The sequence below is a fragment of the Schistocerca serialis genome, unplaced genomic scaffold (genome assembly GCF_023864345.2).
Source record: "Schistocerca serialis cubense isolate TAMUIC-IGC-003099 unplaced genomic scaffold, iqSchSeri2.2 HiC_scaffold_1393, whole genome shotgun sequence".
Lineage (NCBI taxonomy): Eukaryota > Metazoa > Arthropoda > Insecta > Orthoptera > Acrididae > Schistocerca > Schistocerca serialis.
This window is the reverse complement of record NW_026047617.1, coordinates 13389964-13416626: the sequence shown is the minus strand read 5'-3', so window position 1 is coordinate 13416626 and position 26663 is coordinate 13389964.

The following is a 26663-nucleotide window of genomic DNA, read 5'->3' as shown; positions in this document are numbered from 1 at the left end:
ATTTAATCCGATGCAATTTCTGTGTTTCATCGTCAATAAGAAGGTCGGAGGCATACGGTTAACCTGAATTGAAGCATTGGAATCTATAACTAGTGTCACAGGAATTGTTCAAAACATAGACAGTAAGAAGAGTCAGTTTTCTTGTACTTAAATCGGCATTGTGCCTTTTGAATTTAATTCCGATTCAATTTCTGTGTTTCATCGTCAATAAGAAGGTGAGAGGGAAACAGTAAACCTAAAGTGAAGCATCGGAATCTATAACTAGTGTCACAGGTATGGTTCAAAACATGGACAGTAAGAAGAGTCAGTTTTCTTGTACTTAAGTCGGCATTGTGCCTTTTGTATTTAATTCCGATGCAATTTCAGTGACTCATCGTCAATAAGAAGGTCAGAGGGATATAGTGAACCTGAGGTGAAGCATCGGATTCTATAACTAGTGTCACAAGAATGGTTCAAACATAGACTGTAAGAAGATCAGTTTTCTTGTACTTAAGTCAGCATTGTGCCTTTTGTATTTAATTCCGATGCAATTTCAGTGTTTCATCGTCTATAAGAAGGTCAGAGGGATATAGTGAACCTGAAGTGATGCATTGGATTCTATAACTAGTGTCACAGGAATGGTTCAAAAAATAGACCGTAAGAAGATCAGGTTTCTTGTACTTAAGTCGGCATTGCGCCTTTTGTATTTAATTCCGATGCAATTTCAGTGATTAAACGTCAATAAGAAGGTCAGAGGGATATAGTGAACCTGAAGTGAAGCATCGGATTCTATTACTAGTGTCACAGGAATGGTTCAAAACATAGACAGTAAGAAGAGTCAGTTTTCTTGTACTTAAATCGGCATTGTGCCTTTTGAATTTAATTCCGATTCAATTTCTGTGTTTCATCGTCAATAAGAGGGTGAGAGGGAAACAGTAAACCTACAGTGAAGCATCGGAATCTATAACTAGTGTCACAGGTATGGTTCAAAACATGGACAGTAAGAAGAGTCAGTTTTCTTGTACTTAAGTCGGCATTGTGCCTTTTGTATTTAATTCCGTTGCAATTTCAGTGACTCATCGTCAATACCAAGGTCAGAGGGATATAGTGAACCTGAGGTGAAGCATCGGATTCTATAACTAGTGTCACAGGAATGGTTCAAAACATAGACAGTAAGAAGATCAGTTTTCTTGTACTTAAGTCGGCATTGTGCCTTTTGTATTTAATCCGATGCAATTTCTGTGTTTCATCGTCAATAAGAAGGCCAGAGGGATACGGTAAACCTGAAGTGAAGCAACAGAAGCTATAAATAGTGTCACAGGCATTGTTCAAACATAGACAGTAAGGAGAGTCAGATTTCTTGTACTTAAGTCGGCGTTGTGCCTTTGGTATTTAATTCCGATTCAATTTCTGTGTTTCATCGTCAATAAGAAGGTCAGAGGGATACAGTAAACCTACAGTGAAGCATCGGAATCTGTACCTAGTGTCACAGGTACGGTTCAAAACATAGACAGTAAGAAGAGTCAGTTTTCTTGTACTTAAGTCGGCATTGTGCAATTTGTAATTAATTCCGATGCAATTTCTGTGTTTCATCGTCAATAAGAAGGTCAGAGGGATACAGTAAACATGAAGTCAAGCATCGGAATCTATAACTAGTGTCACAGGAATGGTTCAAAGCATTGACAGTAAGAAGAGTCAGTTTTCTTGTACTTAAGTCGGCATTGTGCCTTTTGAATTTAATTCCGAAGCAATTTCTGTGTTTCATCGTCAATAAGAAGGTCAAAGGGATACAGTAAACCTGAAGTAAAGCATCGGAATCTATAACGAGTGTCACATGAATGGTTCAAAACATGGACAGTAAGAAGAGTCAGTTTTCTTGTACTTAAGTCGGCATTGTGCTTTTTCTATTTAATACCGATGCAATATTTGTGTTTCATCGTCAATAAGTTGTTCAGAGGGATACAGTAAACCTGAAGTGAAGCATCGGAATCTATAACTAGTGTCACAGGAATGGTTCAAAACACAGACAGTAAGTAAAGTCAGTTATCTTGTACTTAAGTCGGCATTGTGCCTTTTGTATTTAATTCCGAAGCAATTTCTGAGTTTCATCGTCAAGAAGAGGGTCAGAGAGATACAGTAAACCTGAAGTAAAGCATCGTAATCTATATCTAGTGTCACAGGAATGGTTCAAAACATAGACAGTAAGAAGAGTCACTTTTCTTGTACTTAAGTCGACATTGTGCCTTTTGTATTTAATTCCGAAGCAATTTCTGTGTTTCTTCGTCATTAAGATGGTCAGAGGGATACAGTAAACCTGAAGTGAAGCATCGGAATCTATAACTAGTGTCACAGGAATGGTTCAAAACATAGACAGTATGAAGAGTCAGATTTCTTGTACTTAAGTCGGCATTGTGCCTTTTGTATTTTGCTCCGATGCAATTTCTGGGTTTCATCGTCAATAAGAAGGTCAGAGGCATACAGTAAACCTGAAGTGAAGCATCAAAATCTATAACTAGTGTCACAGGAATGGTTCAAAACATAGACAGTAAGAAGAATCAGTTTTCTTGTACTTAAGTCGGCATTGTGCCTTTTGTATTTAATTCCGATGCAATTTCAGTGATTAAACGTCAATAAGAAGGTCAGAGGGATATAGTGAACCTGAAGTGAAGCATCGGATTCTATAACTAGTGTCACAGGAATGGTTCAAACATAGACAGTAAGAAGACCAGTTTTCTTGAACTTAAGTCGGCATTGTGCCTTTTGTATTTAATCCGATGCAATTTCTGTGTTTCATCGTCAATAAGAAGGTCGGAGGGATACGGTTAACCTGAATTGAAGCATTGGAATCTATAACTAGTGTCACAGGAATTGTTCAAAACATAGACAGTAAGAAGAGTCAGTTTTCTTATACTTAAGTCGGCATTGTGCCTTTTGAATTTAATTCCGAAGCAATTTCTGTGTTTCATCGTCAATAAGAAGGTCAAAGGGATACAGTAAACCTGAAGTAAAGCATCGGAATCTATAACGAGTGTCACATGAATGGTTCAAAACATAGACAGTAAGAAGAGTCAGTTTTCTTGTACTTCAGTCGGCATTGTGCTTTTTCTAATTAATTCCGATGCAATATTTGTGTTTCATCGTCAATAAGTTGTTCAGAGGGATACAGTAAACCTGAAGTGAAGCATCGGAATCTATAACTAGTGTCACAGGAATGGTTCAAAGCACAGACAGTAAGTAAAGTCAGTTATCTTGTACTTAAGTCGGCATTGTGCTTTTTGTATTTAATTCCGAAGCAATTTCTGAGTTTCATCGTCAAGAAGAGGGTCAGAGAGATACAGTAAACCTGAAGTAATGCATCGTAATCTATATCTAGTGTCACAGGAATGGTTCAAAACATAGACAGTAAGAAGAGTCACTTTTCTTGTACTTAAGTCGGCATTGTGCCTTTTGTATTTAATTCCGAAGCAATTTCTGTGTTTCATCGTCAATAAGATGGTCAGAGGGATACAGTAAACCTGAAGTGAAGCATCGGAATCTATAACTAGCGTCACAGGAATGGTTCAAAACATAGACAGTATGAAGAGTCAGTTTTCCTGTACTTAAGTCGGCATTGTGCCTTTTGTATTTTACTCCGATGCAATTTCTGTGTTCCATCGTCAATAAGAAGGTCAGAGGCATACAGTAAACCAGAAGTGAAGCATCAAAATCTATAACTAGTGTCACAGGAATGGTTCAAAACATAGACAGTAAGAAGAATCATTTTTCTTGTACTTAAGTCGGCATTGTGCTTTTTGTATTTAATTCCGATGCAATTTCAGTGATTAAACGTCAATAAGAAGGTCAGAGGGATACAGTAAACCTGAAGTGAAGCATCGGAAGCTATAACTAGTGTCACAGGCATTGTTCAAAACACAGACAGCAAGGAGAGTCAGTTTTCTTGTACTTAAGTCGGCATTGTGCCTTTGGTATTTAATTCCGATTCAATTTCTGTGTTTCATCGTCAATAAGAAGGTCAGAGGGATACAGTAAACCTACAGTGAAGCATCGGAATCTGTAACTAGTGTCACAGGTATGGTTCAAAACATAGACAGTAAGAAGAGTCAGTTTTCTTGTACTTAAGTCGGCATTGTGCCATTTGTAATTAATTCCGATGCAATTTCTGTGTTTCATCGTCAATAAGAAGGTCAGAAGGATACAGTAAACCTGAAGTGAAGCATCGGAATTTATAACTAGTGTCACAGGAATGGTTCAAAACATAGACAGTAAGAAGAGTCAGTTATCTTGTACTTAAGTCGGCATTGTGTCTTTTGTATTTAATTCCGAAGCAATTTCTGTGTTTCATCGTCAATAAGAAGGTCAAAGGGATACAGTAAACCTGAAGTAAAGCATCGGAATCTATAACGAGTGTCACAGGAATGGTTCAAAACATAGACAGTAAGAAGAGTCACTTTTCTTGTACTTAAGTCGGCATTGTGCCTTTTGTATATAATTCCGAAGCAATTGCTGTGTTTCATCGGCTATAAGATGGTCAGAGGGATACAGTAAACCTGAAGTGAAGCATCGGAATCTATAACTAGTGTCACAGGAATGGTTCAAAACATAGACAGTATGAAGAGTCAGTTTTCTTGTACTAAAGTCGGCATTGTGCCTTTTGTATTTTACTCCGATGCAATTTCTGTGTTTCATCGTCAATACGAAGGTCAGAGGCATACAGTAAACCTGAATTGAAGCATCAAAATCTATAACTAGTGTCACAGGAATGGTTCAAAACATAGACAGTAAGAAGAATCAGTTTTCTTGTACTTAAGTCGGCATTGTGCCTTTTGTATTTAATCCCGATGCAATTTCAGTGATTAAACGTCAATAAGAAGGTCAGAGGGATATAGTGAACCTGAAGTGAAGCATCGGATTCTATAACTAGTGTCATAGGAATGGTTCAAAACATAGACAGTAAGAAGATCAGTTTTCTTGAACTTAAGTCGGCATTGTGCCTTTTGTATTTAATCCGATGCAATTTCTGTGTTTCATCGTCAATAAGAAGGTCGGAGGCATACGGTTAACCTGAATTGAAGCATTGGAATCTATAACTAGTGTCACAGGAATTGTTCAAAACATAGACAGTAAGAAGAGTCAGTTTTCTTGTACTTAAATCGGCATTGTGCCTTTTGAATTTAATTCCGATTCAATTTCTGTGTTTCATCGTCAATAAGAAGGTGAGAGGGAAACAGTAAACCTAAAGTGAAGCATCGGAATCTATAACTAGTGTCACAGGTATGGTTCAAAACATGGACAGTAAGAAGAGTCAGTTTTCTTGTACTTAAGTCGGCATTGTGCCTTTTGTATTTAATTCCGATGCAATTTCAGTGACTCATCGTCAATAAGAAGGTCAGAGGGATATAGTGAACCTGAGGTGAAGCATCGGATTCTATAACTAGTGTCACAAGAATGGTTCAAACATAGACTGCAAGAAGATCAGTTTTCTTGTACTTAAGTCAGCATTGTGCCTTTTGTATTTAATTCCGATGCAATTTCAGTGTTTCATCGTCTATAAGAAGGTCAGAGGGATATAGTGAACCTGAAGTGATGCATTGGATTCTATAACTAGTGTCACAGGAATGGTTCAAAACATAGACCGTAAGAAGATCAGGTTTCTTGTACTTAAGTCGGCATTGCGCCTTTTGTATTTAATTCCGATGCAATTTCAGTGATTAAACGTCAATAAGAAGGTCAGAGGGATATAGTGAACCTGAAGTGAAGCATCGGATTCTATTACTAGTGTCACAGGAATCGTTCAAAACATAGACAGTAAGAAGAGTCAGTTTTCTTGTACTTAAATCGGCATTGTGCCTTTTGAATTTAATTCCGATTCAATTTCTGTGTTTCATCGTCAATAAGAGGGTGAGAGGGAAACAGTAAACCTACAGTGAAGCATCGGAATCTATAACTAGTGTCACAGGTATGGTTCAAAACATGGACAGTAAGAAGAGTCAGTTTTCTTGTACTTAAGTCGGCATTGTGCCTTTTGTATTTAATTCCGATGCAATTTCAGTGACTCATCGTCAATACCAAGGTCAGAGGGATATAGTGAACCTGAGGTGAAGCATCGGATTCTATAACTAGTGTCATAAGAATGGTTCAAACATAGACAGTAAGAAGATCAGTTTTCTTGTACTTAAGTCAGCATAATGCCTTTTGTATTTAATTCCGATGCAATTTCAGTGTTTCATCGTCAATAAGAAGGTCAGAGGGATATAGTGAACCTGAAGTGAAGCATCGGATTCTATAACTAGTGTCACAGGAATGGTTCAAAACATAGACAGTAAGAAGATCAGTTTTCTTGTACTTAAGTCGGCATTGTCCCTTTTGTATTTAATCCGATGCAATTTCTGTGTTTCATCGTCAATAAGAAGGTCAGAGGGATACAGTAAACATGAAGTCAAGCATCGGAATCTATAACTAGTGTCACAGGAATGGTTCAAAGCATTGACAGTAAGAAGAGTCAGTTTTCTTGTACTTAAGTCGGCATTGTGCCTTTTGAATTTAATTCCGAAGCAATTTCTGTGTTTCATCGTCAATAAGAAGGTCAAAGGGATACAGTAAACCTGAAGTAAAGCATCGGAATCTATAACGAGTGTCACATGAATGGTTCAAAACATGGACAGTAAGAAGAGTCAGTTTTCTTGTACTTAAGTCGGCATTGTGCTTTTTCTATTTAATACCGATGCAATATTTGTGTTTCATCGTCAATAAGTTGTTCAGAGGGATACAGTAAACCTGAAGTGAAGCATCGGAATCTATAACTAGTGTCACAGGAATGGTTCAAAACACAGACAGTAAGTAAAGTCAGTTATCTTGTACTTAAGTCGGCATTGTGCCTTTTGTATTTAATTCCGAAGCAATTTCTGAGTTTCATCGTCAAGAAGAGGGTCAGAGAGATACAGTAAACCTGAAGTAAAGCATCGTAATCTATATCTAGTGTCACAGGAATGGTTCAAAACATAGACAGTAAGAAGAGTCACTTTTCTTGTACTTAAGTCGACATTATGCCTTTTGTATTTAATTCCGAAGCAATTTCTGTGTTTCTTCGTCATTAAGATGGTCAGAGGGATACAGTAAACCTGAAGTGAAGCATCGGAATCTATAACTAGTGTCACAGGAATGGTTCAAAACATAGACAGTATGAAGAGTCAGTTTTCTTGTACTTAAGTCGGCATTGTGCCTTTTGTATTTTGCTCCGATGCAATTTCTGGGTTTCATCGTCAATAAGAAGGTCAGAGGCATACAGTAAACCTGAAGTGAAGCATCAAAATCTATAACTAGTGTCACAGGAATGGTTCAAAACATAGACAGTAAGAAGAATCAGTTTTCTTGTACTTAAGTCGGCATTGTGCCTTTTGTATTTAATTCCGATGCAATTTCAGTGATTAAACGTCAATAAGAAGGTCAGAGGGATATAGTGAACCTGAAGTGAAGCATCGGATTCTATAACTAGTGTCACAGGAATGGTTCAAACATAGACAGTAAGAAGACCAGTTTTCTTGAACTTAAGTCGGCATTGTGCCTTTTGTATTTAATCCGATGTAATTTCTGTGTTTCATCGTCAATAAGAAGGTCGGAGGGATACGGTTAACCTGAATTGAAGCATTGGAATCTATAACTAGTGTCACAGGAATTGTTCAAAACATAGACAGTAAGAAGAGTCAGTTTTCTTGTACTTAAATCGGCATTGTGCCTTTTGTATTTAATTCCGATGCAATTTCTGTGTTTCATCGTCAATAAGAAGGTCAGAGGTATACAGTAAACCTGAAGGGAAGCATCGGAAACTACAATTAGTGTCACAGTTATGGTTCATATCATAGACAGTATGAAGAGTCAGTTTTCTTGTACTTAAGTCGGCATTGTGCTTTTTCTATTTAATACCGATGCAATATTTGTGTTTCATCGTCAATAAGTTGTTCAGAGGGATACAGTAAACCTGAAGTGAAGCATCGGAATCTATAACTAGTGTCACAGGAATGGTTCAAAACACAGACAGTAAGTACAGTCAGTTATCTTGTACTTAAGTCGGCATTGTGCCTTTTGTATTTAATTCCGAAGCAATTTCTGAGTTTCATCGTCAAGAAGAGGGTCAGAGAGATACAGTAAACCTGAAGTAAAGCATCGTAATCTATATCTAGTGTCACAGGAATGGTTCAAAACATAGACAGTAAGAAGAGTCACTTTTCTTGTACTTAAGTCGACATTGTGCCTTTTGTATTTAATTCCGAAGCAATTTCTGTGTTTCTTCGTCATTAAGATGGTCAGAGGGATACAGTAAACCTGAAGTGAAGCATCGGAATCTATAACTAGTGTCACAGGAATGGTTCAAAACATAGACAGTATGAAGAGTCAGTTTTCTTGTACTTAAGTCGGCATTGTGCCTTTTGTATTTTACTCCTATGCAATTTCTGTGTTTCATCGTCAATAAGAAGGTCAGAGGCATACAGTAAACCTGAAGTGAAGCATCAAAATCTATAACTAGTGTCACAGGAATGAATCAAAACATAGAGAGTAAGAAGAATCAGTTTTCTTGTACTTAAGTCGGCATTGTGCCTTTTGTATTTAATTCCGATGCAATTTCAGTGATTAAACGTCAATAAGAAGGTCAGAGGGATATAGTGAACCTGAAGTGAAGCATCGGATTCTATAACTAGTGTCACAGGAATGGGTCAAACATAGACAGTAAGAAGATCAGTTTTCTTGAACTTAAGTCGGCATTGTGCCTTTTGTATTTAATCCGATGCAATTTCTGTGTTTCATCGTCAATAAGAAGGTCGGAGGGATACGGTTAACCTCAATTGAAGCATTGGAATCTATAACTAGTGTCCCAGGAATTGTTCAAAACATAGACAGTAAGAAGAGTCAGTTGTCTTGTACTTAAATCGGCGTTGTGCCTTTTGTATTTAATTCCGATGCAATTTCTGTGTTTCATCGTCAATAAGAAGGTCAGAGGTATACAGTAAACCTGAAGTGAAGCATCGGAAACTACAATTAGTGTCACAGTTATGGTTCATATCATAGACAGTATGAAGAGTCAGTTTTCTTGTACTTAAGTCGGCATTGTGCCTTTTGTATTTAATTCCGATGTAATTTCAGTGTTTCATCGTCAATAAGAAGGTCGGAGGGATACGGTTAACCTCAATTGAAGCATTGGAATCTATAACTAGTGTCCCAGGAATTGTTCAAAACATAGACAGTAAGAAGAGTCAGTTGTCTTGTACTTAAATCGGCGTTGTGCCTTTTGTATTTAATTCCGATGCAATTTCTGTGTTTCATCGTCAATAAGAAGGTCAGAGGTATACAGTAAACCTGAAGTGAAGCATCGGAAACTACAATTAGTGTCACAGTTATGGTTCATATCATAGACAGTATGAAGAGTCAGTTTTCTTGTACTTAAGTCGGCATTGTGCCTTTTGTATTTAATTCCGATGCAATTTCAGTGACTCATCGTCAATATGAAGGTCAGAGGGATATAGTGAACCTGAAGTGAAGCATCGGATTCTATAACTAGTGTCACAGGAATGGATCAAAACATAGACAGTAAGAAGATCAGTTTTCTTGTAATTAAGTCGGCATTGTGCCTTTTGTATTTAATTCCGATGCAATTTCAGTGTTCCATCGTCAATAAGAAGGTCAGAGGGATATAGTGAACCTGAAGTGAGGCATCGGATTCTATAACTAGTGTCACAGGAAGGGTTCAAAACATAGACAGTAAGAAGATCAGTTTTCTTGTACTTAAGTCGGCATTGTGCCTTTTGTATTTAATCCGATGCAATTTCTGTGTTTCATCGTCAATAAGATGGTCAGAGGGATACAGTAAACCTGAAGTAAAGCATCGAAATCTATAACTAGTGTCACAGGAATGGTTCAAAACATAGACAGTATAAAGAGTCAGTTTTCTTGTACTTAAGTCGGCATGGTGCCTTTTGTATTTAATTCCGATGTAATTTCTGTGTTTCATTGTCAATAAGATGGTCTGAAGCATATAGTAAACCTGAAGTGAAGCATCGGAATCTATAACTAGTGTCACAGGAATGCTTCAAAACATAGACAGTAAGAAGATCAGTTTTCTTGTCCTTAAGTCGGCATTGTGCCTTTTGTATTTAATCCGATGCAATTTCTGTGTTTCATCGTCAATAAGAAGGTCAGAGGTATACAGTAAACCTGAAGTGAAGCATCGGAATCTACAATTAGTGTCACAGGTATGGTTCAAAACATAGACAGTATGAAGAGTCAGTTTTCTTGTACTTAAGTCGGCATTGTGCCTTTTGTATTTAATCCGATGCAATTTCTGTGTTTCATCGTCAATAAGAAGGTCAGAGGTATACAGTAAACCTGAAGTGAAGCATCGGAATCTACAATTAGTGTCACAGGTATGGTTCAAAACATAGACAGTATGAAGAGTCAGTTTTCTTGTACTTAAGTCGGCATTGTGCCTTTTGTATTTAATTCCGATGCAATTTCAGTGACTCATCGTCAATAAGAAGGTCAGGGGGATATAGTGAACCTGAAGTGAAGCATCGGATTCTATAACTAGTGTCACAGGAATGGTTCAAAACATAGACAGTAAGAAGATCAGTTTTCTTGTACTTAAGTCGGCATTGTGCCTTTTGTATTTAATTCCGATGTAATTTCAGTGTTTCATCGTCAATAAGAAGGTCAGAGGGATATAGTGAACCTGAAGTGAAGCATCGGAGTCTATAACTAGTGTCACAGGAATGGTTCAAATCATAGACAGTAAGAAGATCAGTTTTCTTGTACTTAAGTCGGCATTGTGCCTTTTGTATTTAATCCGATGGAATTTCTGTGTTTCATCGTCAATAAGAAGGTCAGAGGGATACAGTATACCTGAAGTAAAGTATCGGAATCTATAATTAGTGTTACAGGAATGGTTCAAAACATAGACAGTATGAAGAGTCAGTTTTCTTGTACTTAAGTCGGCATGGTGCCTTTTGTATTTAATTCCGATCCAATTTCTGTGTTTCATCGTCAATAAGAAGGTCAGAAGCATACAGTAAACCTGAAGTGAAGGATCGGAATCTATAACTAGTGTCACAAGAATGGTTCAAAACATAGACAGTAAGAAGAGTCAGTTTTCTTGTACTTAAGTCGGCATTGTGCCTTTTGTATTTAATTCCGATGTAATTTCAGTGACTCATCGTCAATAATAAGGTCAGAGTGATATAATGAAGCTGAAGTGAAGCATCGGATTCTATAACTTGTGTCACAGGAATGCTTCAAAACATAGACAGTAAGAAGATCAGTTTTCTTGTACTTAAGTCGGCATTGTGCCTTTTGTATTTAATCCGATTCAATTTCTGTGTTTCATCGTCAATAAGAAGGTCGGAGGGATACGGTAAACCTGAAGTGAAGCATCGGAATCTATAACTAGTGTCACAGGCATTGTTCAAATCATAGGCAGTAAGAAGAGTCAGTTTTCTTGTACTTAAGTCGGCATTGTGCCTTTTGTATTTAATCCGATTCAATTTCTGTGTTTCATCGTCAAGAAGAAGGTCGGAGGGATACGGTAAACCTGAAGATAAGCGTCGGAATCTATAACTAGTGTCACAGGCATTGTTCAAAACATAGGCAGTAAGAAGTGTCAGTTTTCTTGTACTTAAGTCGGCATTGTGCCTTTTGTATTTAATTCCGATTCTATTTCTGTGTTTCATCGTCAATAAGAAGGTCAGAGGGATACAGTAAACCTGAAGTGAAGCATCGGAATCTATAACTAGTGTCACAGGAATGGTTCAAAACATAGACAGTAAGAAGAGTCAGTTATCTTGTACTTAAGTCGGCATTGTGCCTTTTGTATTTAATCCGATGCAATTTCTGTGTTTCATCGTCAATAAGAAGGTCGGAGGGATACGGTTAACCTGAATTAAAGCATTGGAATCTATAACTAGTGTCACAGAAATTGTTCAAAACATAGACAGTAAGAAGAGTCAGTTTTCTTGTACTTAAGTCGGAATTGTGCCTTTTCTATTTAATTCCGATTCAATTTTTGTGTTTCATCGTCAATAAGAAGGTTAGAGGGATACAGTAAACCTACAGTGAAGCATTGGAATCTATAACTAGTGTCACATGAATGGTTCAAAACATAGACAGTAAGAAGAGTCAGTTATCTTGTACTTAAATCGGCATTGTGCCTTTTGTATTTTATTCCGATGCAATTTCTGTGTTTCATCGTCAATAAGAAGGTCAGAGGTATACAGTAAACTTGAAGTGAAGCATCGGAATCTACAATTAGTGTCACAGGTATGGTTCATATCATAGACAGTATGAAGAGTCAGTTTTCTTGTACTTAAGTCGGCATTGTGCCTTTTGTATTTAATTCCGATGCAATTTCAGTGACTCATCGTCAATATGAAGGTCAGAGGGATATAGTGAACCTGAAGTGAAGCATCGGATTCTATAACTAGTGTCACAGGAATGGTTCAAAACATAGACAGTAAGAAGATCAGTTTTCTTGTACTTAAGTCGGCATTGTGCCTTTGTATTTAATTCCGATGCAATTTCAGTGTTTCATCGTCAATAAGAAGGTCAGAGGGATATAGTGAACCTGAAGTGAGGCATCGGATTCTATAACTACTGTCACAGGAAGGGTTCAAATCATAGACAGTAAGAAGATCAGTTTTCTTGTACTTAAGTCGACATTGTGCCTTTTGTATTTAATCCGATGCAATTTCTGTGTTTCATCGTCAATAAGATGGTCAGAGGGATACAGTAAACCTGAAGTAAAGCATCGAAATTCATAACTAGTGTCACAGGAATGGTTCAAAACATAGACAGTATGAAGAGTCAGTTTTCTCGTACTTAAGTCGGCATGGTGCCTTTTGTATTTAATTCTGTTGTAATTTCTGTGTTTCATCGTCAATAAGATGGTCTGAAGCATACAGTAAACCTGAAGTGAAGCATCGGAATCTATAACTAGTGTCACAGGAATGCTTCAAAACATAGACAGTAAGAAGATCAGTTTTCTTGTACTTAAGTCGACATTATGCCTTTTGTATTTAATCCGATGCAATTTCTGTGTTTCATCGTCAATAAGAAGGTCGGAGGGATACGGTAAACCTGAAGTGAAGCATCGGAATCTACAACTAGTGTCACAGGCATTGTTCAAAACATAGACAGTAAGAAGAGTCAGTTTTCTTGTATTTAAGTCGGCATTGTGCCTTTTGTATTTAATTCCGATTCAATTTCTGTGTTTCATCGTCAATAAGAAGGTCAGAGGGATACAGTAAACCTACTGTGAAGCATCGCAATCTATAACTAGTGTCACAGGTATCGTTCAAAACATAGATAGTAAGAAGAGTCAGTTGTCTTGTACTTAAGTTGGCATTGTGCCGTTTGTAATTAATTCCGATGCAATTTCTGTGTTTCATCGTCAATAAGAAGGTCAGAGGGATACAGTAAACCTGAAGTGAAGCATCGGAATCTATAACTAGTGTCACAGGAATGGTTCAAAGCATAGACAGTAAGAAGAGTCAGTTATCTTGTACTTAAGTCGGCATTGTGCGTTTTGTATCTAATTCCGAAGCAATTTCTGAGTTTCATCGTCAAGAAGAGGGTCAGAGGGATACAGTAAACCTGAAGTAAAGCATCGTAATCTATATCTAGTGTCACAGGAATGGTTCAAAACATAGACAGTAAGAAGAGTCACTTTTCTTGTACTTAAGTCGGCATTGTGCCTTTTGTATTTAATTCCGATGCAATTTCAAAGATTAAACGTCAATAAGAAGGTCAGAGGGATATAGTGAACCTGAAGTGAAGCATCGGATTCTATAACTAGTGTCACAGGAATGGTTCAAATCATAGACAGTAAGAAGATCAGTTTTCTTGAACTTAAGTCGGCATTGTGCCTTTTGTATTTAATCCGATGCAATTTCTGTGTTTCATCGTCAATAAGAATGTCGGAGGGATACGGTAAACCTGAATTGAAGCATTGGAATCTATAATTAGTGTCACAGGAATTGTTCAAAACATAGACAGTAAGAAGAGTCAGTTTTCTTGTACTTAAGTCGGAATTGTGCCTTTTGTATTTAATTCCGATTCAATTTCTGTGTTTCATCGTGAATAAGAAGGTCAGAGGGATACAGTAAACCTACAGTGAAGCATCGGAATCTATAACAAGTGTCACATGAATGGTTCAAAGCATAGACAGTAAGAAGAGTCAGTTATCTTGTACTTAAATCGCCATTGTGCGTTTTGTATTTAATTCCGATGCAATTTCTGTGTTTCATCGTCAATAAGAAGGTCAGGGGTATACAGTAAACCTGAAGTGAAGCATCGTAATCTACAATTAGTGTCAGAGGTATGGTTCAAAACATAGACAGTATGAAGGGTCAGTTTTCTTGTACTTAAGTCGGCATTGTGCCTTTTGTATTTAATTCCGATGCAATTTCAGTGACTCATCGTCAATAAGAAGGTTGAGGGATATAGTGAACCTGAAGTGAAGCATCGGATTCTATAACTAGTGTCACAGGAATGGTTCAAAACATAGACAGTAAGAAGATCAGTTTTCTTGTACTTAAGTCGGCATTGTGCCTTTTGTATTTAATTCCGATGTAATTTCAGTGTTTCATCGTCAATAAGAAGGTCAGAGGGATATAGTGAACCTGAAGTGAAGCATCGGATTCTATAACTAGTGTCACAGGAATGGTTCAAAACATAGACAGTAAGAAGATCAGTTTTCTTGTACTTAAGTCGGCATTGTGCCTTTTGTATTTAATCCGATGGAATTTCTGTGTTTCATCGTCAATAAGAAGGTCAGAGGGATACAGTAAACCTGAAGTAAAGCATCGGAATCTATAACTAGTGTCACAGGAATGGTTCAAAACATAGACAGTATGAAGAGTCAGTTTTCTTGTACTTAAGTCGGCATGGTGCCTTTTGTATTTAATTCCGATCCAATTTCTGTGTTTTATCGTCAATAAGACGGTCAGAAGCATACAGTAAACCTGAAGTGAAGCATCGGAATCTATAACTAGTGTCACAGGAATGGTTCAAAACATAGACAGTAAGAAGAGTCAGTTTTCTTGTACTTAAGTCGGCACTGTGCCTTTTGTATTTAATTCCGATGTAATTTCAGTGAATCATCGTGAATAATTAGGTCAGAGGGATATAATGAACCTGAAGTGAAGCATCGGATTCTATAACTTGTGTCACAGGAATGCTTCAAAACATAGACAGTAAGAAGATCAGTTTTCTTGTACTTAAGTCGGCATTGTGCCTTTTATATTTAATCCGATGCAATTTCTGTGTTTCATCGTCAATAAGAAGGTCGGAGGGATACGGTAAACCTGAAGTGAAGCATCGGAATCTGTAACTAGTGTCACAGGCATTGTTCAAAACATAGACAGTAAGAAGAGTCAGTTTTCTTGTACTTAAGTCGGCATTGTGCCTTTTGTATTTAATTCCGATTCTATTTCTGTGTTTCATCGTCAATAAGAAGGTCAGAGTGATACAGTAAACCTACTGTGAAGCATCGGAATCTATAACTAGTGTCACAGGTATGGTTCAAAACATAGACAGTAAGAAGAGTCAGTTTTCTTGTACTTAAGTCGGCATTGTGACGTTTGTAATTAATTCCGATGCAATTTCTGTGTTTCATCGTCAATAAGAAGGTCAGAGGGATACAGTAAACCTGCAGTGAAGAATCGCAATCTATAACTAGTGTCACATGAATGGTTCAAAACATAGACAGTAAGAAGCGTCAGTTTCCTTGAAGTCGGCATTGTGCCTTTTGTATTTAATTCCGATGCAATTTCTGTGTTTCATCGTCAATAAGAAGGTCAGAGGTATACAGTAAACCTGAAGTGAAGCATCGGAATCTATAATTAGTGTCACAGGTATGGTTCAAAACATAGACAGTAAGAAGAGTCCGTTTTCTTGTACTTAAGTCGGCATTGTGCCTTTTGTATTTAATTCCGATGCAATTTCTGTGTTTCATCGTCAATAAGAAGGTCAGAGGGATACACTAATCGTGAAGTGAAGCATCGGAATCTATATCTAGTGTCACAGGAATGGTTCAAAACATAGACAGTAAGAAGAGTCAGTTTTCTTGTACTTAAGTTGGCATTGTGCCGTTTGTAATTAATTCCGATGCAATTTCTGTGTTTCATCGTCAATAAGAAGGTCAGAGGGATACGGTAAAACCTGAAGTGAAGCATCGGAATCTATAACTAGTGACACAGGCATTGTTCAAAACATAGACAGTAAGATGAGTCAGTTTACTTGTATTTAAGTCGGCATTGTGCCTTTTGTATTTAATTCCGATTCAATTTCTGTGTTTCATCGTCAATAAGAAGGTCAGAGGGATACAGTAAACCTACTGTGAAGCATCGGAATCTATAACTAGTGTCACAGGTATCGTTCAAAACATAGACAGTAAGAAGAGTCAGTTTTCTTGTACTTAAGTTGGCATTGTGCCGTTTGTAATTAATTCCGATGCAATTTCTGTGTTTCATCGTCAATACGAAGGTCAGAGGGATACAGTAAACCTGAAGTGAAGCATCGGAATCTATAACTAGTGTCACAGGAATGGTTCAAGCATAGACAGTAAGAAGAGTCAGTTATCTTGTACTTAAGTCGGCATTGTGCGTTTTGTATTTAATTCCGAAGCAATTTCTGAGATTCATCGTCAAGAAGAGGGTCAGAGGGATACAGTAAACCTGAAGTAAAGCATCGTAATCTATATCTAGTGTCACAGGAATGGTTCAAAACATAGACAGTAAGAAGAGTCACTTTCCTTGTACTTAAGTCGGCATTGTGCCTTTAGTATTTAATTCCGATGCAATTTCAAAGATTAAACGTCAATAAGAAGGTCAGAGGGATATAGTGAACCTGAAGTGAAGCATCGGATTCTATAACTAGTGTCACAGGAATGGTTCAAATCATAGACAGTAAGAAGATCAGTTTTCTAGAACTTAAGTCGGCATTGTGCCTTTTGTATTTAATCCGATGCAATTTCTGTGTTTCATCGTCAATAAGAAGGTCGGAGGGATACGGTAAACCTGAATTGAAGCATTGGAACCTATAACTAGTGTCACAGGAATTGTTCAAAACATAGACAGTAAGAAGAGTCAGTTTTCTTGTACTTAAGTCGGAATTGTGCCTTTTGAATTTAATTCCGATTCAATTTCTGTGTTTCATCGTCAATAAGAAGGTCAGAGGGATACAGTAAACCTACAGTGAAGCATCGGAATCTATCACTAGTGTCACATGAATGGTTCAAAGCATAGACAGTAAGAAGAGTCAGTTATCTTGTACTTAAATCGCCATTGTGCCTTTTGTATTTAATTCCGATGCAATTTCTGTGTTTCATCTTCAATAAGAACGTCAGGGGTATACAGTAAACCTGAAGTGAAGCATCGTAATCTACAATTAGTGTCACAGGTATGGTTCAAAACATAGACAGTATGAAGAGTCAGTTTTCTTGTACTTAAGTCGGCATTGTGCCTTTTGTATTTAATTCCGATGCAATTTCAGTGACTCATCGTCAATAAGAAGGTTAGAGGGATATAGTGAACCTGAAGTGAAGCATCGGATTCTATAACTAGTGTCACAGGAATGGTTCAAAACATAGACCGTAAGAAGATCAGTTTTCTTGTACTTAAGTCGGCATTGTGCCTTTTGTATTTAATTCCGATGTAATTTCAGTGTTTCATCGTCAATAAGAAGGTCAGAGGGATATAGTGAACCTGAAGTGAAGCATCGGATTCTATAACTAGTGTCACAGGAATGGTTCAAAACATAGACAGTAAGAAGAGTCAGTTTTCTTGTACTTAAGTCGGCATTGTGACGTTTGTAATTAATTCCGATGCAAATTCTGTGTTTCATCGTCAATAAGAAGGTCAGAGGGATACAGTAAACCTGAAGTGAAGCTTCGGAATCTATAACTAGTGTCACAGGAATGGTTCAAAACATACACAGTATGAAGAGTCAGTTTTCTTGTACTTAAGTCAGCATTGTGCCTTTTGTATTTAATTCCGAAGCAATTTCAGTGATTCATCGTCAATAAGAAGGTCAGAGGGATATAGTGAACCTGAAGTGATGCATCGGATTCTATAACTAGTGTCACAGGAATGGATTCAAAACATAGACAGTAAGAAGATCAGTTTTCTTGTACTTAAGTCGGCATTGTGCCTTTTGTATTTAATTCGATGGAATTTCTGTGTTTCATCGACAATAAGAAGGTCGGAGGGTACGGTAAACCTGAAGTGAAGCATGGGAATCTATAACTAGTGCCACAGGAATTGTTCAAAACATAGACAGTAAGAAGAGTCAGTTTTCTTGTACTTAAGTCGGCATTGAGCCTTTTGTATTTAATTCCGATTTAATTTCTGTGTTTCATCGTCAATAAGAAGGTCAGAGGGATACAGTAAACCTACAGTGAAGCATCGGAATCTATAACTAGTGTCATAGGAATGGTTCAGAACATAGACAGTATGAAGAGTCAGTTTTCTTGTACTTAAGTCGGCATCGTGCATTTTGTATTTAAGTCCGATGCAATATATGTGTTTCATCGTCAATAAGAAGGTCAGAGGCATACAGTAACCTGAAGTCAAGTATCGGAATCTATAACTAGTGTCACAGGAATTGTTCAAAACATTGCGGGTAAGAAGAGACAGTTTTCTTGTACTTAAGTCGGCATTGTGCCTGTTGTATTTAATTCCGATGCAATTTCTGTGTTTCATCGTCAATAAGAAGGTCAGAGGGATACAGTAAACCTGCAGTGAAGAATCGCAATCTATAACTAGTGTCACATGAATGGTTCAAAACATAGACAGTAAGAAGCGTCAGTTTCCTTGAAGTCGGCATTGTGCCTTTTGTATTTAATTCCGATGCAATTTCTGTGTTTCATCGTCAATAAGAAGGTCAGAGGTATACAGTAAACCTGAAGTGAAGCATCGGAATCTATAATTAGTGTCACAGGTATGGTTCAAAACATAGACAGTAAGAAGAGTCCGTTTTCTTGTACTTAAGTCGGCATTGTGCCTTTTGTATTTAATTCCGATGCAATTTCTGTGTTTCATCGTCAATAAGAAGGTCAGAGGGATACACTAATCGTGAAGTGAAGCATCGGAATCTATAACTAGTGTCACAGGAATGGTTCAAAACATAGACAGTAAGAAGAGTCAGTTATCTTGTACTTAAGTCGGCATTGTGCGTTTTGTATTTAAGTCCGAAGCAATTTCTGAGTTTCATCGTCATGAAGAGGGTCAGAGGGATACAGTAAACCTGAAGTAAAGCATCGTAATCTATATCTAGTGTCACAGGAATGGTTCAAAACATAGACAGTAAGAAGAGTCACTTTTCTTGTACTTAAGTCGGCATGGTGCCTTTTGTATTTAATTCCGATGTAATTTCTGTGTTTCATCGTCATTAAGATGGTCTGAAGCATACAGTAAACCTGAAGTGAAGCATCGGAATCTATAACTAGTGTCACAGGAATGCTTCAAAACATAGACATTAAGAAGATCAGTTTTCTTGTACTTAATTCGGCATTGTGCCTTTTGTATTTAATCCGATGCAATTTCTGTGTTTCATCGTCAATAAGAAGGTCGGAGGGATACGGTAAACCTGAAGTGAAGCATCGGAATCTATAACTGGTGTCACAGGCATTGTTCAAATCATAGACAGTAAGAAGAGTCAGTTTTCTTGTACTTAAGTCGGCATTGTTCCTTTTGTATTTAATTCCGATTCAATTTCTGTGTTTCATCGTCAATAAGAAGGTCAGAGGGATACAGTAAAACTACTGTGAAGCATCGGAATCTATAACTAGTGTGACAGGTATGGTTCAAAACATAGACAGTAAGAAGAGTCAGTTTTCTTGTACTTAAGTCGGCATTGTGCCGTTTGTAATTAATTCCGATGCAATTTCTGTGTTTCATCGTCAATAAGAAGGTCAGAGGGATACAGTTAACCTAAAGTGAAGCATCGGAATCTATAACTAGTGTCACAGGAATGGTTCAAAGCATAGACAGTAAGAAGAGTCAGTTGTCTTGTACTTAAGTCGGCATTGTGCGTTTTGTATTTAATTCCGAAGCAATATCTGAGTTTCATCGTCAAGAAGAGGGTCAGAGGGATACAGTAAACCTATAGTAAAGCATCGTAATCTATATCTAGTGTCACAGGAATGGTTCAAAACATAGACAGTAAGATGAGTCACTTTTCTTGTACTTAAGTCGGCATTGTGCCTTTTGTATTTAATTCCTAAGCAATTTCTGTGTTTCATCGTCAATAAGATGGTCAGAGGGATACAGTAAACCTGAAGTGAAGCATCGGAATCTATAACTAGTGTCACAGGAATGGTTCAAAACATAGACAGTATGTAGAGTCAGCTTTCTTGTACTTAAGTCGGCATTGTGCCTTTTGTATTTAATTCCGATGTAATTTCAGTGTTTCATCGTCAATAAGAAGGTCAGAGGGATATAGTGAACCTGAAGTGAAGATCGGATTCTATAACTAGTGTCACAGGAATGGATCAAAACATAGACAGTAAGAAGATCAGTTTTCTTGTACTTAAGTCGGCATTGTGCCTTTTGTATTTAATACGATGGAATTTCTGTGTTTCATCGTCAATAAGAAGGTCAGAGGGATACAGTAAACCTGAAGTAAAGCATCGGAATCTATAACTAGTGTCACAGGAATGGTTCAAAACATAGACAGTATGAAGAGTCAGTTTTCTTGTACTTAAGTCGGCATGGTGCCTTTTGTATTTAATTCCGATCCAATTTCTGTGTTTTATCGTCAATAAGACGGTCAGAAGCATACAGTAAACCTGAAGTGAAGCATCGGAATCCATAACTAGTGTCACAGGAATGGTTCAAAACATAGACAGTAAGAAGAGTCAGTTTTCTTGTACTTAAGTCGGCATTGTGCATTTTGTATTTAATTCCGATGTAATTTCAGTGACTCATCGTGAATAATAAGGTCAGAGGGATATAATGAACCTGAAGTGAAGCATCGGATTCTATAACTTGTGTCACAGGAATGCTTCAAAACATAGACAGTAAGAAGATCAGTTTTCTTGTACTTAAGTCGGCATTGTGCCTTTTGTATTTAATCCGATGCAATTTCTGTGTTTCATCGTCAATAAGAAGGTCGGAGGGATACGGTAAAACTGAAGTGAAGCATCGGAATCTATAACTAGTGTCACAGGCATTGTTCAAAACATAGACAGTAAGAAGAGTCAGTTTTCTTGTACTTAAGTCGGCATTGTGCCTTTTGTATTTAATTCCCATTCTATTTCTGTGTTTCATCGTCAATAAGAAGGTCAGAGTGATACAGTAAACCTACTGTGAAGCGTCGGAATCTATAACTAGTGTCACAGGTATGGTTCAAAACATAGACAGTAAGAAGAGTCAGTTTTCTTGTACTTAAGTCGGCATTGTGCCGTTTGTCATTAATTCCGATGCAATTTCTGTGTTTCATCGTCAATAAGAAGGTCAGAGGGATACAGTAAACCTGAAGTGAAGCATCGGAATCTATAACTAGTGTCACAGGAATGGTTCAAAACATAGACAGTATGAAGTGTCAGTTTTCTTGTACTTAAGTCGGCATTGTGCCTTTTGTATTTAATTCCGAAGCAATTTCAGTGATTCATCGTCAATAAGAAGGTCAGAGGGATATAGTGAACCTGAAGTGATGCATCGGATTCTATAACTAGTGTCACAGGAATGGATTCGAAACATAGACAGTAAGAAGATCAGTTTTCTTGTACTTAAGTCGGCATTGTGCCTTTTGTATTTAATTCGATGGAATTTCTTGTTTCATCGACAATAAGAAGGTCGGAGGGTACGGTAAAGCTGAAGTGAAGCATGGGAATCTATAACTAGTGCCACAGGAATTGTTCAAAACATAGACAGTAAGAAGAGTCAGTTTTCTTGTACTTAAGTCGGCATTGTGCGTTTTGTATTTAAGTCCGAAGCAATTTCTGAGTTTCATCGTCAAGAAGAGGGTCAGAGGGATACAGTAAACCTGAAGTAAAGCATCGTAATCTATATCTAGTGTCACAGGAATGGTTCAAAACATAGACAGTAAGAAGAGTCACTTTTCTTGTACTTAAGTCGGCATTGTGCCTTTTGTATTTAATTCCGAAGCAATTTCTGTGTTTCTTCGTCAATAAGATGGTCAGAGGGATACAGTAAACCTGAAGTGAAGCATCGGAATCTATAACTAGTGTCACAGGAATGGTTCAAAACATAGACAGTATGAAGAGTCAGTTTTCTTGTACTTAAGTCGGCATTGAGCCTTTTGTATTTAATTACGATTTAATTTCTGTGTTTCATCGTCAATAAGAAGGTCAGAGGGATACAGTAAACCTACAGTGAAGCATCGGAATCTATAACTAGTGTCATAGGAATGGTTCAAAACATAGACCGTATGAAGAGTCAGTTTTCTTGTACTTAAGTCGGCATCGTGCATTTTGTATTTAAGTCCGATGCAATATATGTGTTTCATCGTCAATAAGAAGGTCAGAGGCATACAGTAACCTGAAGTCAAGCATCGGAATCTATAACTAGTGTCACAGGAATTGTTCAAAACATTGCGGGTAAGAAGAGTCAGTTTTCTTGTACTTAAGTCGGCATTGTGCCTTTTGTATTTAATTCCGATGCAATTTCTGTGTTTCATCGTCAATAAGAAGGTCAGAGGGATACAGTAAACCTGCAGTGAAGAATCGCAATCTATAACTAGTGTCACATGAATGGTTCAAAACATAGACAGTAAGAAGCGTCAGTTTCCTTGAAGTCGGCATTGTGCCTTTTGTATCTAATTCCGATGCAATTTCTGTGTTTCATCGTCAATAAGAAGGTCAGAGGTATACAGTAAGCCTGAAGTGAAGCATCGGAATCTATAATTAGTGTCACAGGTATGGTTCAAAACATAGACAGTAAGAAGAGTCCGTTTTCTTGTACTTAAGTCGGCATTGTGCCTTTTGTATTTAATTCCGATGCAATTTCTGTGTTTCATCGTCAATAAGAAGGTCAGAGGGATACACTAATCGTGAAGTGAAGCATCGGAATCTATAACTAGTGTCACAGGAATGGTTCAAAACATAGACAGTAAGAAGAGTCAGTTATCTTGTACTTAAGTCGGCATTGTGCGTTTTGTATTTAAGTCCGAAGCAATTTCTGAGTTTCATCGTCAAGAAGAGGGTCAGAGGGATACAGTAAACCTGAAGTAAAGCATCGTAATCTATATCTAGTGTCACAGGAATGGTTCAAAACATAGACAGTAAGAAGAGTCACTTTTCTTGTACTTAAGTCGGCATTGTGCCTTTTGTATTTAATTCCGAAGCAATTTCTGTGTTTCATCGTCAATAAGATGGTCAGAGGGATACAGTAAACCTGAAGTGAAGCATCGGAATCTATAACTAGTGTCACAGGAATGGTTCAAAACATAGACAGTATGAAGAGTCAGTTTTCTTGTACTTAAGTCGGCATTGTGCCTTTTGTATTTAATTCCGATTCAATTTCTGTGTTTCATCGTCAATAAGAAGGTCAGAGGGATACAGTAAACCTACTGTGAAGCATCGGAATCTATAACTAGTGTCACAGGTATGGTTCAAAACATAGACAGTAAGAAGAGTCAGTTTTCTTGTACTTAAGTCGGCATTGTGCCGTTTGTAATTAATTCCGATGCAATTTCTGTGTTTCATCATCAATAAGAAGGTCAGAGGGATACAGTAAACCTGAAGTGAAGCATCGGAATCTATAACTAGTGTCACAGGAATGGTTCAAAGCATAGACAGTAAGAAGAATCAGTTGTCTTGTACTTAAGTCGGCATTGTGCGTTTTGTATTTAATTCGATGCAATTTCTGTGTTTCATCGTCAATAAGAAGGTCGGAGGGATACGGTAAACCTGAAGTGAAGCATTGGAATCTATAACTAGTGTCACAGGAATTGTTCAAAACATAGACAGTAAGAAGAGTCAGTTATCTTGTACTTAAGTCGGAATTGTGCCTTTTGTATTTAATTCCGATTCAATTTCTGTGTTTCATCGTCAATAAGAAGGTCAGAGGGATACAGTAAACCTACAGTGAAGCATCCGAATCTATAACTAGTGTCACATGAATGGTTCAAAGCATAGACGGTAAGAAGAGTCAGTTATCTTGTACTTAAATCGCCATTGTGCCTTTTGTATTTAATTCCGATGCAATTTCTGTGTTTCATCGTCAATAAGAAGGTCAGAGGTATACAGTAAACCTGAAGTAAAGCATCGGAATCTATAACTAGTGTCACAGGAATGGTTCAAAACATAGACAGTAAGAAGAGTCAGTTTTCTTGTACTTAAGTCGGCATTGTGCCTTTTGTATTTAATTCCGATGTAATTTCAGTGACTCATCGTCAATAAGAAGGTCAGAGGGATATAATGAACCTGAAGTGAAGCATCGGATTCTATAATTTGGTCACAGGAATGCTTCAAAACATAGACAGTAAGAAGATCAGTTTTCTTGTACTTAAGTCGGCATTGTGCCTTTTGTATTTAATCCGATGCAATTTCTGTGTTTCATCGTCAATAAGAAGGTCGGAGGGATACGGTAAACCTGAAGTGAAGCATCGGAATCTATAACTAGTGTCACAGGCATTGTTCAAAACATAGACAGTAAGAAGAGTCAGTTTTCTTGTACTTAAGTCGGCATTGTGCCGTTTGTAATTAATTCCGATGCAATTTCTGTGTTTCATCGTCAATAAGAAGGTCAGAGGGATACAGTAAATCTGAAGTGAAGCATCGGAATCTATAACTAGTGTCACAGGAATGGTTCAAAACATAGACACTAAGAAGAGTCAGTTATCTTGTACTTAAGTCGGCATTGCGCCTTTTGTATTTAATTCCGAAGCAATTTCTGTGGTTCATCGGCAATAAGAAGGTCAGAGGGATACAATAAACCTGAAGTAAAGCATCGGAATCTATAACGAGTGTCACATGAATTTTTCAAAACATAGACAGTAAGAAGAGTCAGTTTCCTTGTAGTTAAGTCCACATTGTGCCTTTTGTATTTAATTCCGATGCAATTTTTGTGTTTCATCGTCAATAAGATGTTCAGAGGGATACAGTAAACCTGAAGTGAAGCATCGGAATCTATAACTAGTGTCAGAGGAATGGTTCAAAACATAGACAGTATGAAGAGTCAGTTTTCTTGTACTTAAGTCGGCATTGTGCCTTTTGTATTTAATTCCGAAGCAATTTCAGTGATTCATCGTCAATTAGAAGGTCAGAGGGATATAGTGAACCTGAAGTGATGCATCGGATTCTATAACTAGTGTCACAGGAATGGATTCAAAACATAGATAGTAAGAAGATCAGTTTTCTTGTATTTAAGTCGGCATTGCGCCTTTTGTATTTAATTCGATGGAATTTCTGTGTTTCATCGACAATAAGAAGGTCGGAGGGTACGGTAAACCTGAAGTGAAGCATCGGAATCTATAACTAGTGCCACAGGAATTGTTCAAGACATAGACAGTACGAAGACTCAGTTTTCTTTTACTTAAGTCGGCATTGAGCCTTTTGTATTTAATTCCGATTCAATTTCTGTGTTTCGTAGTCAATAAGAAGGTCAGAGGGATACAGTAAACCTACAGTGAAGCATCGGAATCTATAACTAGTGTCATAGGAATGGTTCAAAACATAGACCGTATGAAGAGTCAGTTTTCTTGTACTTAAGTCGGCATTGTGCCTTTTGTATTTAATTCCGATGTAATTTCAGTGACTCATCGTCAATAAGAAGGTCAGAGGGATATAATGAACCTGAAGTGAAGCATCGGATTCTATAATTTGGTCACAGGAATGCTTCAAAACATAGACAGTAAGAAGATCAGTTTTCTTGTACTTAAGTCGGCATTGTGCCTTTTGTATTTAATCCGATGCAATTTCTGTGTTTCATCGTCAATAAGAAGGTCGGAGGGATACGGTAAACCTGAAGTGAAGCATCGGAATCTATAACTAGTGTCACAGGCATTGTTCAAAACATAGACAGTAAGAAGAGTCAGTTTTCTTGTACTTAAGTCGGCATTGTGCCGTTTGTAATTAATTCCGATGCAATTTCTGTGTTTCATCGTCAATAAGAAGGTCAGAGGGATACAGTAAACCTGAAGTGAAGCATCGGAATCTATAACTAGTGTCACAGGAATGGTTCAAAACATAGACAGTAAGAAGAGTCAGTTATCTTGTACTTAAGTCGGCATTGCGCCTTTTGTATTTAATTCCGAAGCAATTTCTGTGGTTCATCGGCAATAAGAAGGTCAGAGGGATACAATAAACCTGAAGTAAAGCATCGGAATCTATAACGAGTGTCACATGAATTTTTCAAAACATAGACAGTAAGAAGAGTCAGTTTCCTTGTAGTTAAGTCCACATTGTGCCTTTTGTATTTAATTCCGATGCAATTTTTGTGTTTCATCGTCAATAAGATGTTCAGAGGGATACAGTAAACCTGAAGTGAAGCATCGGAATCTATAACTAGTGTCAGAGGAATGGTTCAAAACATAGACAGTATGAAGAGTCAGTTTTCTTGTACTTAAGTCGGCATTGTGCCTTTTGTATTTAATTCCGAAGCAATTTCAGTGATTCATCGTCAATTAGAAGGTCAGAGGGATATAGTGAACCTGAAGTGATGCATCGGATTCTATAACTAGTG